Genomic DNA, 17,608 nt, shown 5'->3' on the forward strand with positions numbered 1-17,608 from the left:
CCAGCACTTTGGGAGGCCGAGACGGGTGGATCGCGAGGTCAGGAGATCGAGACCATCCTGGCTAACACGGCGAAACCCCGTCTCTACTAAAAAAATAGAAAAAACTAGCCGGGCGAGTTGGCGGGCGCCTGTAGTCCCAGCTACTCGGGAGGCTGAGGCAGGAGAATGGCGTAAACCCGGGAGGCGGAGCTTGCAGTGAGCTGAGATCCGGCCACTGCACTCCAGCCTGGGCGACTGCGAGACTCCGTCTCAAAAAAAAAAAAAAAAGAGTCAGATAGGGAAGACATTATTTTCACCAGTGTTTAATGCAAAACAAATTTTGTAATAGAAATGCTTCATAAAATATATAAATATTCAAATATTTCCATGTGCATATCATAGACATCTGATGAAGATTTAAACTTAGCAACTTGTTTTTAAAAAATAAATGTCCCGAAGGTCTGAAATTTTCATACCTTTAAATTCAGTAATTCTACTTCTAAAAGTTACCATAAAATCCATACAAGTACGAATATTAATACACCAAGATCTTTAAATCATGTTATTTTTAAATCATGCTAAAATACTGGGAAAAATACATTAAATATAAATTATGGCATGGTGAAATGTTGATCTATGGTTGTCAAATAAAAAACAAATCCTGCCTTAGGTAAGGCGAGACTTCATTTGAGAAGACCACTACAGCAAGACAGGAAGCCACAGCCGTGGAGAAAGCTTCCACCCCAGGAACTAGGACCTCTCCAAGGCCGGGCGGCGAAGGCTGTTCATGTACGGGGAGGTGTGAACAGGGCTGGGAGCGCTGAGGGAGTGGGAGGAAAAGCACCTGGTGTTTCCTGAGTGGCCCTCTCCTGCCAATGGCTGAAGCTCAGTCCTCACTGTCTTGTCTCTCTCCCTTTCTTTCCCTTCCCATTTCTGCCACAGTGTGGGTGCTGGAAAGGCAGGCATGATCATGTAATCAGAAAGACTGGACGCCCTGCACAGCTGGACCCCAAAAGTGGGGTCAAGGGCAAGAAGCCCTGCCAGGCTTCCCTGAGCCGGGGTCCCCTGTGCCCTTGCAGGAGCAGCGTGCTCCTGACCACGGCCCTGCTCAGGGTTCTGCAGGATGCACACAGGGAGGACAGGCTGTGTGCACCCAGGTGTGCCGACTTCTCAGAGGCAAAGAGCATCTGATGGAAGCCAAAGATCTCGCGTCTGCTCTCCCAGCGTTTCATCAGCGTGTGCGAATGTTATTTGGAAAGTTCATTGAATACATGTGACTGAAGCAGATTTCACCAATTAAACCACTTTCTTTTGTATTCAATTTTATTGAACGTTTACAATTAACTTACTCTTATTTTAATCAATTTTATTTAACTATTTGAAATAAAAACTATAAGCAGAAAATAGCCCAAAATTAGTTTCATATATAAATGACAAAAATACACAAATTTTTAACATACAGATTTCATTTTAGCCTTAAAATACTTTTTAAAATTAAAACTATGACTTTCATTGATTTCATTTTATCTGTGTGTGGTCAGTTAGCACCGAACCACAGGAACAGTGAAATCAAAGATGTTTTAGTTCTTAAGAACTAATACAATTGCAATCACTATGAATATCATTATCCTTTTTCATATTAACAACTCATGAAATTGCTCACGGTATGTTGAGTGTGGCTCGTCATGTTCCATATTTTTGTCTAAAATGAAAGCTATTTAATGTAGTTCGGTAAAGATATTTTGCATTTAATGGTAGGGATTATGGCAATGAGAAATATGATGTTGAATTACTTCCCTTTCTATGCCATACCACTGCATAAAACATATACATTAATTTTCTTCTATATTAGTTATAATTTATTTTGAATTTAAAAATAAGACAGTTTCATAAGCATTAAAAATATATGTAAATTCCTGCATTATTAGTGTAATTGCTGAAATTGTCTCACAGGTAGAATAGTTGGGGTGTTCATAAAAGGGAGATTTTCATATCCTTTGATTTGGAATTGAAAGTTAGCATGAAGTATTGGAAAAATTACCCCAGACTGTGACAGGTAGAATTAAAAAAAATAATTAAACATGTATTTATTTTTGGCATTGGTTCAGCAGATACTTAATAATAAAAATCTAGCAGGGTAGGGGCCGTAGACATGCTGACCGCTGTTCATTCATGTCCTCCCAGTGAGATGACATCATTCTAATAGACAGAGGCAGAAATTCTTTGGGAAAATCAAAGGGCGAGTAGTGGATAGACGGACACTTGCTCTCCCTACACCAGCGTGCCGTTTGCTCTTCTGACCTCCCTCGTTCACTGACTTCGTGGGGAACCTCTTAGGGGTTTGGAACAGGATGTGGAGCATCCCCAGCCACCACCCTGCATGGCTCTTCCCTCCTGCAGGTCGTGGGAAGGGACCCGCAGCTTCTTCCTGGGCTATTCTCTTCCACCACAGGCTCTGCGCTAACCCTGGATTTCTACGTCACCTCTTGACAATCCTGTGGGATAGAGGAGCAAAGACAGAGGAGAATGAGGGGAACAGGCCGATAGGGAGGAGCAGGTTTGTGAATCATGTCACGATGACCACACTGGGGTGTGTGCACCCCCCGTGGCATGCAAGATGATCTTTCAGAATGTCGGATTGATTCCCTGCACCTGTATCTGTATTTATTTCAGCTTATTAAATAGGAAATAAATTAAGTTTATTCACATTTGATAAATACATTTACAGATTTTTTTTTTTTTTTTACTTTAAGTTCCAGGATACATGTGCAGAACGTGCAGGTCTGGGCATCCATGTTCCATGGTGGTCTGCTGCACCTATTGACTCATCCTCTAAGTTCCCTCCCCTCGCCTCCCACCCTCCAACAGGACCCTCCCTGTGTCCATGTGTTCTCACTGTTCAACTCCCACTTATGAGCGAGAACACGAGGTGTTTGGTTTTCTGTTCCTGTGTTAGTTTGCTGAGGATGATGGCTTCCAGCTTCATCCATGTCCCTGCAAAGAACATGATCTCCTTTCTTTTTATGGCTGCATAGTATTCCATGGTGTATATGTACCACAGTTTCTTTATCCAGTTTATCACTGATGGGCATTTGGGTTGGTTCCAAGTCTTTGCTATTGTGCATAGTGCTGCAGTAAACATACGTGTGCATGTGTCTTTATAGTAGAATGATTTATAATCCTTTGGGTATATACTCAGTAATGGGATGGCTGGGTCAAATGGTTTTTCTAGTTCTAGATCCTTGAGGAATGGCCATACTGTCTTCTACAATGGTTGAACTAATTTACATTCCCACCAACAGTGTAAAAGCATCCTGCACATCCTCGCCAGCATCTGTTGTTTCTTGACTTTTTAATAACTGCCATTCCGACTGGCATGAGATGGTATCTCTTTGTGGTTTTGATTTGCATTTCTCTAATGATCAGTGACTTTTTTGGCCACATAATGCCTTATTTTGAGAAGTGTCTATTCATATATGTCATTTGCCCACTTTTTGATGGGGTTGGGTTTTTTTGTTGTTGTTGTACATTTATTTAAGTTCCTTGTGGATTCTGGATATTAGAACTTTGTCAAATGGGTAGATTGCAAAAAATGTCTCCCATTCTGTAGGTTGTCTGTTCATTTTGATGATAGTTTCTTTTGCTGTGCAGAAGCTCTTTAGTTTAATTAGATCCTATTTGTCAATTTTGGCTTTTGTTGCAATTGCTTTTGGCATTTTTGTCATCAAGTCTTTGCCCGTGCCTATGTCCTGAATGGTATATTATGTAGGTGTTTTTCTAGGGTTTTTATGGTTTTGGGTTTTACATTTAAGTTTTTAATTCATCTTAATTTTTGTATAAGGTGTAAGGAAGGAGTCCAGTCTCAGTTTTCTGCATATGGCCAGCCAGCTCTCCCAGCACCATTTATTGAATAGGAGATCCTTTCTCCATTGCTGTTTTTGTCAGGTTTGTTGAAGATCAGATGGTTGTAGATGTGTGGTGTTATTTCTGAGGTCTCTGTTCTGTTCCATTGGTCTGTATGTCTATTTTGGTACAAGTACTATGCTATTTTGGTTACTGTAGCCTTGTAGTATAGTTTGAAGTTAGGTAGCATGATTCCTTCAGCTTTGTTCTTTTTGTTTAGAATTGTCTTGGCTATATAGTCTCTTTGGTTCCATATGAAATTTAAAGTAGCTTTTTCTAATTCTGTGAAAAATGTCAGTGGTAGTTTGATGGGGATAGCACTGAATCTATAAATTACTTTGGGCAGTATGGCCATTTTCATGATATTGATTCCTCCTATCCAGGGGGATGGAATGTTTTTCCATTTGTTTGTGTCCTCTCTCATTTCTTTGAGCTGTGATTTGTAGTTCTGCTTGAAGAGGTCCTTCACATCCCTCGTTAGCTGTATTCTTTCATATTTTATTCTCTTTGTAGAAATTGTGAATGGGAGTCCATTTATGATTTGGCTCTCTGCTTGTCTATTGTTGGTGTAAAGGAATGCTTGTGATTTTTCATCTTGATTTTGTATCCTGAGACTGCTGACGTTGCTTATCAGCTTAAGGGCTAAGATGATGGGGTTTTTAAATTATAGATTCATGTCATCAGCAAACAGAGGCAATTTGACTTCCTCTCTTCATATTTAAACACCCTTTATTTCTTTCTCTTGCCTGATTGCCCTGGCCAGAACTTCCAATACTATGTTGAATAGGAGTGGTGAGAGAGGGTATCCTTGTCTTGCTCTAGTTTTCAAAGGGAATGCTTCCAGCTCTTGCCCATTCAATATGATATTGGCTGTGGCTTTGTCATAAATAACTCTTATTACTTTGAGATACATTCTATCAATTAATACCTAGTTTATTGAGAGTTTTTGCCATGAAGCCATGTTGAATCTTATTAAAGGTCTTTTCTGCATCTATTGAGATAATCATGTGGTTTTTGTTTTTGGTTCTATTTATGTAATGGATTACATTTATCGATTTTACATACGTTGAACCAGCCTTGCATCCAGGGATGAAGCCAGCTTGGTCGTGGTGGATTAGATTTTTGATGTGCTGCTGGATTCAGTTTGTCAGTATTCTACTGAGGATATTCACATCGATGTTCATTGAGATATTGGCCTGAAGTTTCCTTTTTTTGTTGTGTCTCTTGCCAGTTTTGGTGTCACGATGATGCCAGCTTCATAAAATGGGTTAGGGAGGACTCCCTCCTTTTTAATTATTTGGAATAGTTTCAGAAGGAAGGTACCATCTCCTCTTTGTACCTCTGGTAGAATTCAGCTGTGAGTTTGTCTGGTCCTGGGCTTTTTTTGGTTGGTAGGCTATTAATTACTGTCTCAATTTCAGAACTTGTTATTGGTCTATTCAGGGATTTGACTTCTTCCTGGTTTAGTCTTGAGAGTGTGTATGTGTCCAAGAATTTATTCATTTCTTGTAGATTTTCTAGTTTATTTGCATAGAGGTGTTTATAGTATTCTCTGATGGTAGTTTGTATTTCTGTGGGGTCGGTGGTGATATCCGCTTTATCATTTTTTATTGTGTACAGACTATTTTTTATTAACCTCTGAAGCAAAGAGGTAATGTCTTAGCTGGGAAAATAATGTTCTCAATAGAAAATGACTTTTTTAATAAGGATGATGCATTATGGGAACTGTGTAAGAAGGACCCTGGTGTAATGGGCCGTTTTGATTGGAATATATATATTCACACACACATATATATATATATTCACATATACATATATTCACATATATACACACACACACACACCACATGTGAATTAGAAAAAGAGCATCTTTCATAGGCAAGCTATTGTAGCAAAAACATGTAAGAAACAGATAAAAATTTTATGGAAGATGATAGCATTATAGAGGTAATATGTTTTATATTTCTAAAAAGACTTCTAAGTGATGATAGCATCTTATAGTCCTTTATAATAATAAAGCATCTACCATGAGAGTCTTCTGCATCTCACACTGGTTCACAGTCATCTTGTGGCAAAATAATTAGATTACTGAAACTAAAGATGACTGAGACTTTTATTGTTGTTAAAATTTAGTATGTAAGCTATCAAGTATTTTTAAATAAACAATCTGCTCCTCCGAATAAAAGTGACATTCTAAAAATAGAGAAAAGAATGAATATGTTCTAAGTAGGTTTAAACTCTGGAGAGAGCTTATTAAAAGTGAATATTTCTAAGGTTCCAAAAATTTTATTGCTAGAAACAATCATGTATGGCCTTCATAAAACTTCCGTGTCTGCATCATAAATCATTGAAACCAAATTTTCTCACCCAGTGAGAATCTTTCAAAAAAATTTGTTGGATAGATTTTGAATTCATTCACCAAAATATGGCATAAAAATATAAAATATTTCAAAATGTGGTTTATTTGCATAAAAATGGACTGATACAAGGAAAGATAGAAACAATGTTAAATTTCAACAAAAACCAGAATTGGTAGTTGATATTAAAAAGTAAATATCTTGGTTTAGAAAGTACATCACAGACAGCTTCATGTGGCTTTACACACTTTGAAACTGTATATATGCTTTAACATAACTGCCACAAAGCCAATAACAGAAACCTGAACACAGAATTAGCACTGACTTGTTCACTCACACCACAAGTTCACAAGTTTTGAGCCAAGAGCTATCAAATAATTCATCATATTCACTCACTTTTCTCTCATCAAAAGCACCAGCTCTACCAACATTTCAGTAAGAACAAAAAAGCCTTCTGCAACAGTCACAAATATAACTAAATAAAGTATCTTAAACCTACTGTTTATTTCAGTTCTATCTCATACTTCAAAAGCTCTGTTTTTGTGTATGTATGATTATGTAGCTGTTGTTTTAGGTAGCAGGTACAGCCCAGAACACACAGGTGTGTATTTATAACATCCCTCATGCCTTACCTGTGAATATAAACCCAGCCCCTCAGTTCTAACCTTGTGTGAAATGAGCGTTCTCCTTTCCTAAGGTACCAGAAGTTGAAATTGTGGCCATGTAGCTCTCTGGGGGAGCCTGAGGCTGCTGTCACATCACAGATCGGTGCGGTGGAAAGGAGAGGGGACTCTCATCCTTTTCTCCCCTCAACCTGCTCCCCACACAAGGCTTAATCATCTAGTTGGCGTTTGGGAAGGAACAGCTGGGCTTTCTGGATGACAGAGTTTGTAGAACATTAGAAATCCTGCGGACAAGTGTTACCTTATAACTCACTTCAGCGACTCTTGCAGTGCATTTTGTCCAAGGACAGATAACACAGGCTGGAGATGCTCCTTGAAGTCACAGAGCACTGCTTTATTGCTGATGTAACCTAATGCTTTTATCAACCAATACAAAGATTGTTTTCTAGACATTTATTTGTTATTTTCCTGGAAGAGAAGCAATGGGCATGGAGATTGGAGTTCCCATTTGCACCCCAGCTGTTCATAGGCACTTGGCATTGTGGTTTCTAAAAAGAACTCACCAAGATTAAATTACTAAACCAAAATAGCCTCCAAATTTAGATTCCAAATTTCCCTTCCTCCCTCTGCCCATAACCATGCTTGGAAAGCTTCTGTCTAAAAAGAATTCTGTCCCTTCTGGATGGGTGCTTCCATATAATAACGTAATTGTTTTATATCAATGAAAAGAACTCGGCGGTAACATCACACTTAATGGATGAACCAAAAATATTTTACTATGGAATAATTCACAGGTGCTAATTTTTACTGCAATAGAGTTGTACATTTCCTTTTAAGGAAATTGACCTAACACACTCCTTAATGAAAGAATTCCGGGATGATTCCGGCTGTTCCTGCACAGACACTCACTGTGTTGTCTCAGGTAACACATCCCACGTGCGTTGTGTATTAGAATTTGTCATTCTTGTATGACTCCGGGAGTTGTCTGTATTATTGCGGGGGCAAAAGAACAGAATTAGAAACAATGAGAACAGAATTAGAAATGATGTCAGAGATTCTGGCGATTGAAGGGAGGTTCACTTAACTTCCTGACTTCTGTATTTCTAAGCAGTTATTTTGCAGTCCTGAATGTTTCTTATGGTCAGGAAGCTACTGCAGGGCTGAAGGGACTTGCCATGTGTGTTCTGGGGAAGAGCGGCGAGGCCAGGGGAGACCTGCAGCCAAGACCCTTGAGTGTCTCCTAAACACTCCCCGGCTCCCCCATAATAAGTGGATGAAATAATGCCTGCAGCAATAAACAGGTAACACAGACTTGCTCTGGTTTGACCACAGTGAGTTTAGATCATGAATGGGAACTGCAAAAACTAGAAACAGGCAGCCTGGCTGTCTTGGGAACATGTATTTATCAAGCCTGTTCAGAACTCAGATGGAAGCTTTGAGAACTCATATGGAAGACCACAGGCAAATCAAACTCTTTTTGAAACACTACGGGTAGAGCTGCAGAAGATTGGATCTAGATTTCTGTGAGGGCTGCTTTGGCAGGAAGACTGTGGGTGGGATGCACAGCCTCCCCGGCTGTGGGTGTGAGGGAGGATGTCATCACCTGCCAGCCAGCATGTCCCCACTGCTCGTGTTTGGTCCGCAGCTCCTAGAAGGACACAAAGGCTGTGATGGCTTCCTCACGAGACGCAGACACAGTTAAAGTGCAGGTCCCCAGGAGAGGAGTCAGCCCAGCATAAATGTTATTCTGAGAGTTCCCTGAAGGAGGAAGTTGTGAAGGAAGGAGAGAACATGAGGAAACGGGGCTGAAGGCAAGGGTAGGGGACTTCTGGATTGTAGAAGCGCTGCTGAGGCAGCTCCTGGAACAGTTGCCCGAGGGCTGGGGTTCCCACCCCCCGTTGGTGTTTTGCCCTGTCCTGCATCAGCTGTGGTCTTCACCGACCACCCTTCTCCCTGTTCTGCCCACCCCTCTCTCTTGAGATCCCCCCTCCCGTGGCGTCCTCTTTCTTTCCTAGAATTTCCTGATGGTGGCGTCCGTGGAGGAGGCTCTGCGTGCCCCTGAAGCCATGCTTTCTTTGGAATAAAATGCGTCTATCCCTGGGGTGACAATGCACGTGTTTTTCAAACAGCTGGTTAGGACAGCTTTCAAGTCTTCATACACAACATGCTTAAATACTTTTGGACATAAAATGATAGCCATTCCATCTAGTAACCACCAAGATGCTTTGAAAGGAAAGAGGCTGGGCACGGTGGCTCATGCCTGTAATCCCAGCACTTTTGGAGGCCAAGGCGGGTGGATCACCTGAGGTCAGGAGTTCGAGACCAACCTGGCCAACATGGTGAAACCACGTCTCAACTAAAAATACAAAAACAATTAGCTGTATGTGGTGGCAGCCATCTGTAAACCCAGCTACTTTGGGAGGCTGAAGCAGGAGAATCGCTTGAACCTGGGAGGTGGAGGTTGTAGTGAGCCGAGATTGCACCACTGCACTCCACCCTGGGTGACAGAGTGAGACTCCGTCAAAAAGGAAAAAAAAATAGGAAAAGCCAGTGAGGATGAAAAATGCTTATGAACAAAAAATCTTATAATTTAGTACATGAGATAAGGGCAACAAGGAGAGCTTTGAGAGCTAAACCTACTTGGAGGTTTCAGAGAAGCTCTGGGTTGTAAGCTGAGTGAAGAATCTACAAAATGAGAAACAGCTCAGAGAGACCAGCCTTCGATGCCAGACAGCAAAGCAAAGTGGTGAGACCTGACCCATCATTCTTCCTTCAGGGCCTTCATGGTTCTGTTCCCCATCACTCTTTGAACTTCCCCACAAGAAGTCAAGGTTATTAGTTTAACCACGAACATGTAAAAGCATTCTGTGCTTACAGGTTGGTAGTCATAGTAGTGTTACATTAGGTAGTCTTGAAAGAAGTAGACAAGAGTTTTTGGCTCTGTGTATGAAAAGCACAGAGACAAGACATTAGAATTTGGAATCCAGACTAGACATGGTCAGCGGATCTCCCCTCTACAACGGAAAAGAAGCCGGAGTGAGATGCTATGAATGACTCAATGCAAAACCATAATCATGATGAGTCCTGGTCTCCAATGAGTTGTCTTCTGGGTTTGCATTTCTTCCTTATGTACCAAAATTAAATCACAAATTAGTGTATTAGTCCGTTTCCATACTGCTATAAAGAACTGCCTGAGACTGGCTAATTTATAAAGGAAATAAGTTTAATTGACTCACAGTTAAGCATGACTTGGGAGACCTCAGGAAACTTACAGTCCTGGGGGAAAACGAAAGGGAGCAGGCACCTTCTTCTCAGGGCGGCAGGAAGAAGTGCTGAGTGAAGGGGGAAGAGCCCCTTACAAAACCACCAGATTTCCTGAGCACTCACTCACTAGCATGAGAACAGCATGGGGGAAAGCTCCCCCAGGATCCAGTTTCCTCCACCTGGTCTCTCCCCTTGACACGTGAGGATTATGGGGATTACAATTCAAGATTGAGATTTGGGTGGGGACACAAAGCCTAACCATATCTGTTGTTTTACATTTAAAAAATTGACTGTAGAAGACAAACACACGAACTGTAATGAGAAAGCAACAGCCGATCTCTTCCTCAAAAGACAGGAAGACAGTATTTTGAAGAGTCCAAACACAATTAATGAGGTGGCACGTTAAAGAAAAAACTAAGAAAAAAGGTCCAATAAAGTATATAAGGAATGTTGGCCGCCTCAGTGGCTCACAACTGTATCCCAGCACTTTGGGAGGCCAAGGTGAACAGATCACTTGAGGTCAGGAGTTCAAGAACATCCTGGCCAACACGGAGACATCCCATTGGCTATAATAAAAGCCATGGTTGACAATAAAAGCTTGGGACCCTGTCTCTACCAAAAATACAAAAAATAGCTGGGCATGGTGATGGTGATGTATGCCTGTAGTTCCAGCTACTCAGAGGGCTGAGGTGGAGGAATTGTGGGAGATGGAGGTTGCAGTGAGCTGAGATTGCTCCACTGCACTCTAACCTGGGCGACAGAGTGGGACTCCATCTCAAAAAAAAAAAAAAAAAAAAAAGCATGTAAGTCATGCTTGTAAGAATTTTTGGCATCTATTTCAAGCACGTTTCATAAGACTTTATTTTAAAAAGTCACTATAAGAAGAATTTTAAAACAGAGCAGTGATCTCTCTATGACAAGTCAGAGGTATGTAATACATTTTCTGATGGATCATAAAGTAGATTGCTGCAGACATTTTAAATTTATTTTTAATGAATTTCCATGTTTATTGGGTCAGAGAGATTCCGGTGATGAGGGTCAGAACAAGCTCGCCCTCTGGAAGGTGCTAGAGAGGGTGGTGGTCAATGGAAGAAACGTGGGTCGTGAGAAGTTCCTGTCGGCTCCTGTGCAGCACTGGCTGCTGATCTAAAAATACTCTTGCCTGTGAATGGGAAAGTCATTCTACAAAAGGGTTTTGTAAGTTTCCACTAAAATAAACACCCCGTCTGTGATACGTCAACTTATTTTTATTCCCCTGTAGAATCATATCCATTTGTGTAACAAAGGTCAAGTGGAAGGACTTTATGAGGGCTCAGATGTCTGCAGTGCTAGGTATAAAAACGTCACAGTTAGAATTCACACAGGTATTTGGAAAAGACGTTGAATGTGACCACAGGCGAAGCCCTGGGTTTGATCCTGGGGGGTGGTATGGAAGCCAGGTGAGCTTCCAATCTCACAGGCCCGGGGCAGGTGCCGGGGGGTGCCCACCAGAGGATCAGTAACCCAGTGTGAGGTGGGCCGGACAGGACCTGTGCGGCCGTCCCACACGAGGGAGAAGCCTGCTGTACAGCGAACGGCATGGGAAGGCCTCAGCAGGGGTCGTGAGGGTTGGGACAGGCAGGAGAGGACAGCTGGGACAGTGGGGAACAGAGGGTGAGAGTGGAGGTTGCAGCTTCCAGGTCCTTGCCAGCAAGAGAGGAGGGGTATGGTCAGAGTGGGAAAGTGGCCCCCACCGGCTGTGCTGAAGAAATGAACTCTGTTGGCAGGAGCAGGGACCACCCTGTGTGTCCACAACCGAGAAAGAGAACCATCCGCCCTGGAAGGGTACAGGCCAGCTTGTGGGGGAGGCCATGTGGGGAGACTGAGGCAGAAAGAGAACCATCCGCCCTGGAAGGGTGCAGGCCAGCTTGTGGGGGAGGCCATGTGGGGAGACTGAGGCAGAAAGAGAACCATCCGCCCTGGAAGGGTGCAGGCCAGCTTGTGGGGGAGGTCATGTGGGGAGACTGAGGCAAGGCTTGAGGGGTTGCTGTGGGCCAGATGACAGGGATTCAGGTAGGGCAGCTTGGGATAATGGAAAGTGTTGAGGGAAGTCAGGGACCCTGAAAGGAGGGACCGACTGAAGCCGCGGCAGAAGAACATAAATTGTGAAGATTTCATGAACATTTATTAATTCCCCAAATTAATACTTTTATAATTTCTTACACCTGTCTTTACTGTAATCTCTGAACATAAATTGTGAAGATTTCATGGACACTTATCACTTCCCCAGTGAATATTCTTGTGATTTCCTATGCCTCTCTTTAATCTCTTAATCCCGTCGTCTTCTTTGTAAGCTGAGGAGGATGAATGTCGCCTCAGAACCCTGTGATTGTGTTAACTGCACACATTGTTTGTAGAGCACGTGTGTTTGAACAATATGAAATCTGGGCATCTTAAAAAAAGAACAGGGTAACAGCGATGTTCAGGGAACAAGAGAGGTAACTTTGAACTGGCCGCTGGCGAGCCAGACGAACAGAGCTATATTCCTCCTCTTTCATAAGCAAACAGGAGAAATATCCCTGAATTCTTTTTCTCAGCAAGGAACATCCCTGAGAAAGAGAATGCACCCTGAGGGTAGGCCTATGAACGGCCCCCTCAAAGCGAGCCGTCTTTTATGGTTGAAGCCGAAGGGATGAAATAAGCCCAGGTCTCCTGTAGCGCTCCCAGGCTTATTAGGATGAGGAAATTTCCCGCCTAATAAATTGTGGTCAGACAGGCTGTCTGCTCTCAAACCCTGTTTCCTGATAAGATGTTATCAATGACAATGCATGCCCGAAACTTCATTAGCAATTTTAATTTCGCCCCATCCAGTGGTCCTGTGATTTCGCCTGCCTTCACTTGCTTTGTGATATTTTATTACCTTGTGAAGTGTGTGATCTCTGTGACCTACACCCTATTCGTGCACTCCCTCCTCTTTTGAAAATCGCTGATAAAAACTTGCTGTTTTTATGGCTCAGGGAACATCACGGAACCTGCCCACATGTGATGTTTCCCCTGACACCCAGCTTTAAATTTCTCTCTCTTGTGCTCTTTCCCTTTATTTCTCAACCCAGTTGAGACACTTAGGAAATAGAAAAGAACCCACGTTCAACATTGGGAGCGGGTTCTCCCGACAGGAAAGGGCCCTGAAAGAATCAGCACAGCGGGGAAAGGAAGAGGCTTTACAGATGTGAGTGCCTTCAGGGGACAGGGTGAAGGGGTCCTTCAGCTTATTACAACCTTCTCAGCAGGCGCTCAGCCCTGGCACTTTTGTTGGGATGAAACCCTGTTTACTCGATCCTAATCTTTAAGTTGTGTTTTCTTGTTAATGTTGAGTGATGCTTTGCAAGGTTCTTTCTCAGTATATAAGGTCTTTAAGGAATTTTTTTTAATAGAAAAGGAATTACTCTCTTCAAATGCCAGACCCTAAAGGGGCCTGCTGTGATGTGTAGCAGAGGCTTGTTAAAAATAGCAAGACAGTGTTTATTCCAGTTACTGCCTCAGGGCTGCGAGGCCAAAGTGCAGGCCTGGGCTCAGCCGAACACAGCAAGAACCTCCAGGGACGAGGCGCCAGGGACGCTGAGGGATCGGGGACATGGGTTCGACTCGGGGAGTCTTGCTAACCTGGGCTCAGCAGCTGAGAAATGGGCCATGGCAGGAGGAGGTGAGGAGGGGCCCGACTGCAGCTGGTGGAGAATGGAGTCCACGTCAGTGTTGGAGGCATTGTGTGGGTAAAGTGACCTCAAAGGAAGCAATCAGAGTTTACCAATTTCAAACAGTGCCAATAAAAATAGACACAAATATTGGTGGTAAAGTAATTTTCCTCTTCTCTACATAGAAGACAAATGCATTTGATTATTGTGTTCACTCTGGCTAGGGCACCATGAAAGGAAACTAAAAGCTCAGGACCACATTTACTCTGCCAAGAGGAAGGAATGAAGCTGGAAGACGAGTCATGCAAGCAGCTGCCTTTCCTTTTGTTCCTAAGCAGAGAGTGACAGATGAAGGTGACGCATCTCCACAAGTAGCTGCTCTATGTCTACCTTGTCTTGTGTTAAGTGCAGAGCTGCTGATCGGGAGATGGATGCACATTTGACAGTTCTCCTGCCTGTCCTTTCCTCCTGCTGCATGTGGATGACCACACCCTTCCCCTTTCCCCTCCAGCTCCCATTTCCCCTTCAACTGTCAAAGCCGTTAGCATCATCTTTGGATAAAGGCACACACCATGGACTGTTTTTGTGATTCCGTGGTGGTATTTTTCCCCCGAGCATGCGGTTAACATTGGCAAGACAAACTTCTACATTGATTGAGACCCATCGCAGATACGTTTTCATTTACAGCAGGAATTGGGGAACCCACCACATTTGCACCGTGCAGAGCTGGAAAAGGGAGGAGAGATGGAATCTCGCCCGGAGGCTTCAGTCCTGAAGGTTCAATTCTGGATGATCCTTTACAGGGAGATTTCAAGGGGAAAACAAAAACATCAAAATGAATCCTTAAGAATAATTATTTTTAAGCCTGAATCTTGGAGATTAAAATGTGATGTGTTCCTCAGCAACACAGAGTCAGCAAGAAGAAAGATCATCATTGCTGTCCTGAGCTGGCACGTGACTTATGAGGTTAGCCATGGTGAATCTGTACGAGTCTGCAGCAACCTCAGTTCTTGTCTCCTCAGAAGAAAGACTTTGATCGAGGGGCATAGGCAGAAGGAGAGACCAAGGCAAGTTTTAATGGAGGAGAGAAAGTGTATTAAAAGCCTAGAGTGGGAACAAAAGAAAGTCCACTTGGAAGAAGGCCAAGTGGATGGCTTCAGCAAGTCACATGTGTGGTTTGACCTTTGACCTGGCGGTGTACCCATTGGCATGCTTTCAGGATTCTTCCCATGGAGTGGGCTGTCTGCATGCACAGGGGCCTGCCAGCCCTTGGGAAGGCCACATGCACAGTAGGTCTACTGAAGCTGTACGTCTGCTTGCTTGAGGCATTCTTCCCATACTAGCTGAATCTTCCTGGAAGGTCATAGACCAGTTAGACTCCACCATTCTGCCTTTTAGTGCGCATGCTTAATCCTGCTCACCCAGCTCCTGAGATCTTATCGGGAAACTGCTGATCCAGTTTCAGGTGTTTTCTGTCCATTGGGAAACTGCTGTTCCCTGGTGCCCACTGTGACCAACTATTTTAGAGCCAGTTAACCACCTCCTGGCCATCACCTGATAGTTGCCTGACATTCCTGTCCATGGCGGCTCTCACGTCTGCCTGACTTCGTGCTGTGGCACTGCCCCCTCAAGAGTCCAAGACCCCAATTTTGGGGGAAAATGGATTAAGGTCAGTCTTCTGTAACTGCTTCCTGTTGACAAACAGGCAGTGGTGGTGGTTCTGTGAGTCTTGGCCTCTTGCTGCTGTCAGGGAAGAAGGGTGACTCTTTGAGTTGGTGAAAGCAGTGTCTAGCCAGGTCTAAGGGAGAGGGTGCAAGATTTCAACTCTGTTGCTTTACACTGATGGGCAGTTTAAGGGTCCTCTGTAGAAGGATGGCGCTAGAATCCTGAGAGGATGGCATCCTGCTGAGGGTCATCTGGAGCTTGATGGCCTGAAGGCAGGAGGAGACGAATCAGATTACTAGATTTAGAACACATGGACCACAAAGGAGCAAAAGTAGGAGACTAACAAGTGGTCCTCAAAGGGGAAAACCTAGGAGAGCCGTTCTAGGTTCCATTCCAGGTTCCTTCCCCAGGTTCCTTTGTGAGAACAAGCCAGCCCTGAGAGGCTTGTTCCCATGAACAAGAGGCTCCATTTACAAGTTGTCTGATGTTGTCTTGTACTTTTCCTGACTGATTTACCCAAAAGCAATATTTTTTATTTGAGGCTAAGGAAATTCCTCTCTGAGCTGCTGTGAACATTAGTTGACACCGGTCCTCCCTGTGGTGCTGTTAATGTTAGTCCTTAATGATTTGAAGGACTATGGCAGCTAAAGAGTGGATCTGCTCTTGCGTGGTTGTTAAGCCTTTAGCCATGGAGTCAATGTTGTTGGCTATTTCCTTTGAGAGTGGGCTACAGGTTAAGGAGGCTTTTATGAATCTGGCAATTCCAGTTCCTATACTGGTTACAATGTCAAGTCCCATGAGAAGAGGAAATAACTGGGTAGCCCTCTTCGCCCTGGGCAACATGGAATGTCCATAGATTGGTATAGAAGAGAGAGATTGACAGGGATGATGAAGATGTCTGTGGATACATAGCCTATGGTATAAGTTCTAGTCCTGTTAGTGGGGAGGCATTGGTGAACTGATGGGCCACAAGTATAGAAGGCTCCTTGAGTTTTAAGACAAGTAGAAAGTCAAAATGAAATAAGGGGGTGAGAACAGTTCCTAAAAATTCTGAGACTGCTGAGATACCCAGGTAGCTGGTGGCTAAGACTCTGGTGCCTGGGGCTGCTGGCTGATTCCAATATATGCCCCAAATTAGAATATTGATTCAGATTTTTGCATTACCCATCCCTCTTGTTTCTTCTGAGCTGCAGCCAGACATCATGGTTGGTTGATAGGCGTGAGGAGGATCAGTCTGAATTGCATGAAAAAAAAAAAAAAATAACACCTCATAAACAACTGATGAGACTGGAATCTAATAGCAGGTGTATTACAGTTCTTGAAACATAATTTTTATCTCTCTAGTTCTTGTTTTTATTAAAATAAAATCATGCTAGGACTGATTTGTTTGCCAAATAAGCTTTAGTCATATTATACTTGGCCTGATTATTTGCATAAAACATAGCAAGAATAATCACAGCCTCTTTTTAAAATTGGCTTTGATAGAACTTTGTTTCATAAGGAGTCTCAGAAAAGACTTTTTAAAGCCTTGAGCCCCATCGTGGACTTGTGCCATCAAATACCTGTATTAGATGCATAAATTCTTCTTCTCTTTAGGTCCCAAGATAACTTGAGTTCCTGGGCCTGTTAGAAAGTGACATTCTTTACTTACTACAGGTCAGAAACCCTGCACAGGGACTGGGTAGACAAAGTATTAGGCCAGTTTTCCCAACAGGCTTTTATTGGCTCTATAAGTGAACTTTGATTCCTTAAAATAGTCTGTTTGTATCTAAAAGCATGCCATTCTAGTCAAAGCCTTGGTAAAATAACCAGTGTCTGCAATTGTGCCCTACTACAAAAGAAAACAGATTCTTATTACACTTATGCAAATAACTATACTGCCGTAAGTTAAGAATATTCACAAATAGTTTCCAAATTTTGGAGAAATCTGGTAGATAGAAATATGATTCAAATTTTGTTTATAGGAGTATACTTAACTGGTAAAAGTTATAAATAGCTTGAAAGAGAAGTATTTTTTATTCTTAAAACCACAAGGTTTTAAGCCAAAAGTTAAAAAAAAAAAAGATTACTTCAGCCTTTTATTAGCTCAGTTTATGCAATTAATTCATGTTTTGCTCAATATTTATAAACACATTACTTTTCCTAG

The 17,608-nt window shown here is 42.7% G+C and overlaps 1 long non-coding RNA gene across 1 annotated transcript in view; it reads left to right on the forward strand.

Moving 5' to 3' along the window:
* Window positions 1–7,538, forward strand: part of LOC117063053 — a 76,091-nt gene extending 68,553 nt beyond the window's left edge. Inside the window, exon 5 of the long non-coding RNA XR_004428702.1 lies at window positions 6,937–7,538. This is a non-coding gene — a long non-coding RNA (uncharacterized LOC117063053). The remainder of the gene's footprint in view (window positions 1–6,936) is intronic.
* The last annotated feature ends 10,070 nt before the right edge of the window (window positions 7,539–17,608 follow it).

Source organism: Trachypithecus francoisi, unplaced genomic scaffold (assembly GCF_009764315.1).
Source record: "Trachypithecus francoisi isolate TF-2019V2 unplaced genomic scaffold, Tfra_2.0 Lachesis_group17, whole genome shotgun sequence".
In the NCBI taxonomy this organism is placed as follows: domain Eukaryota; kingdom Metazoa; phylum Chordata; class Mammalia; order Primates; family Cercopithecidae; genus Trachypithecus; species Trachypithecus francoisi.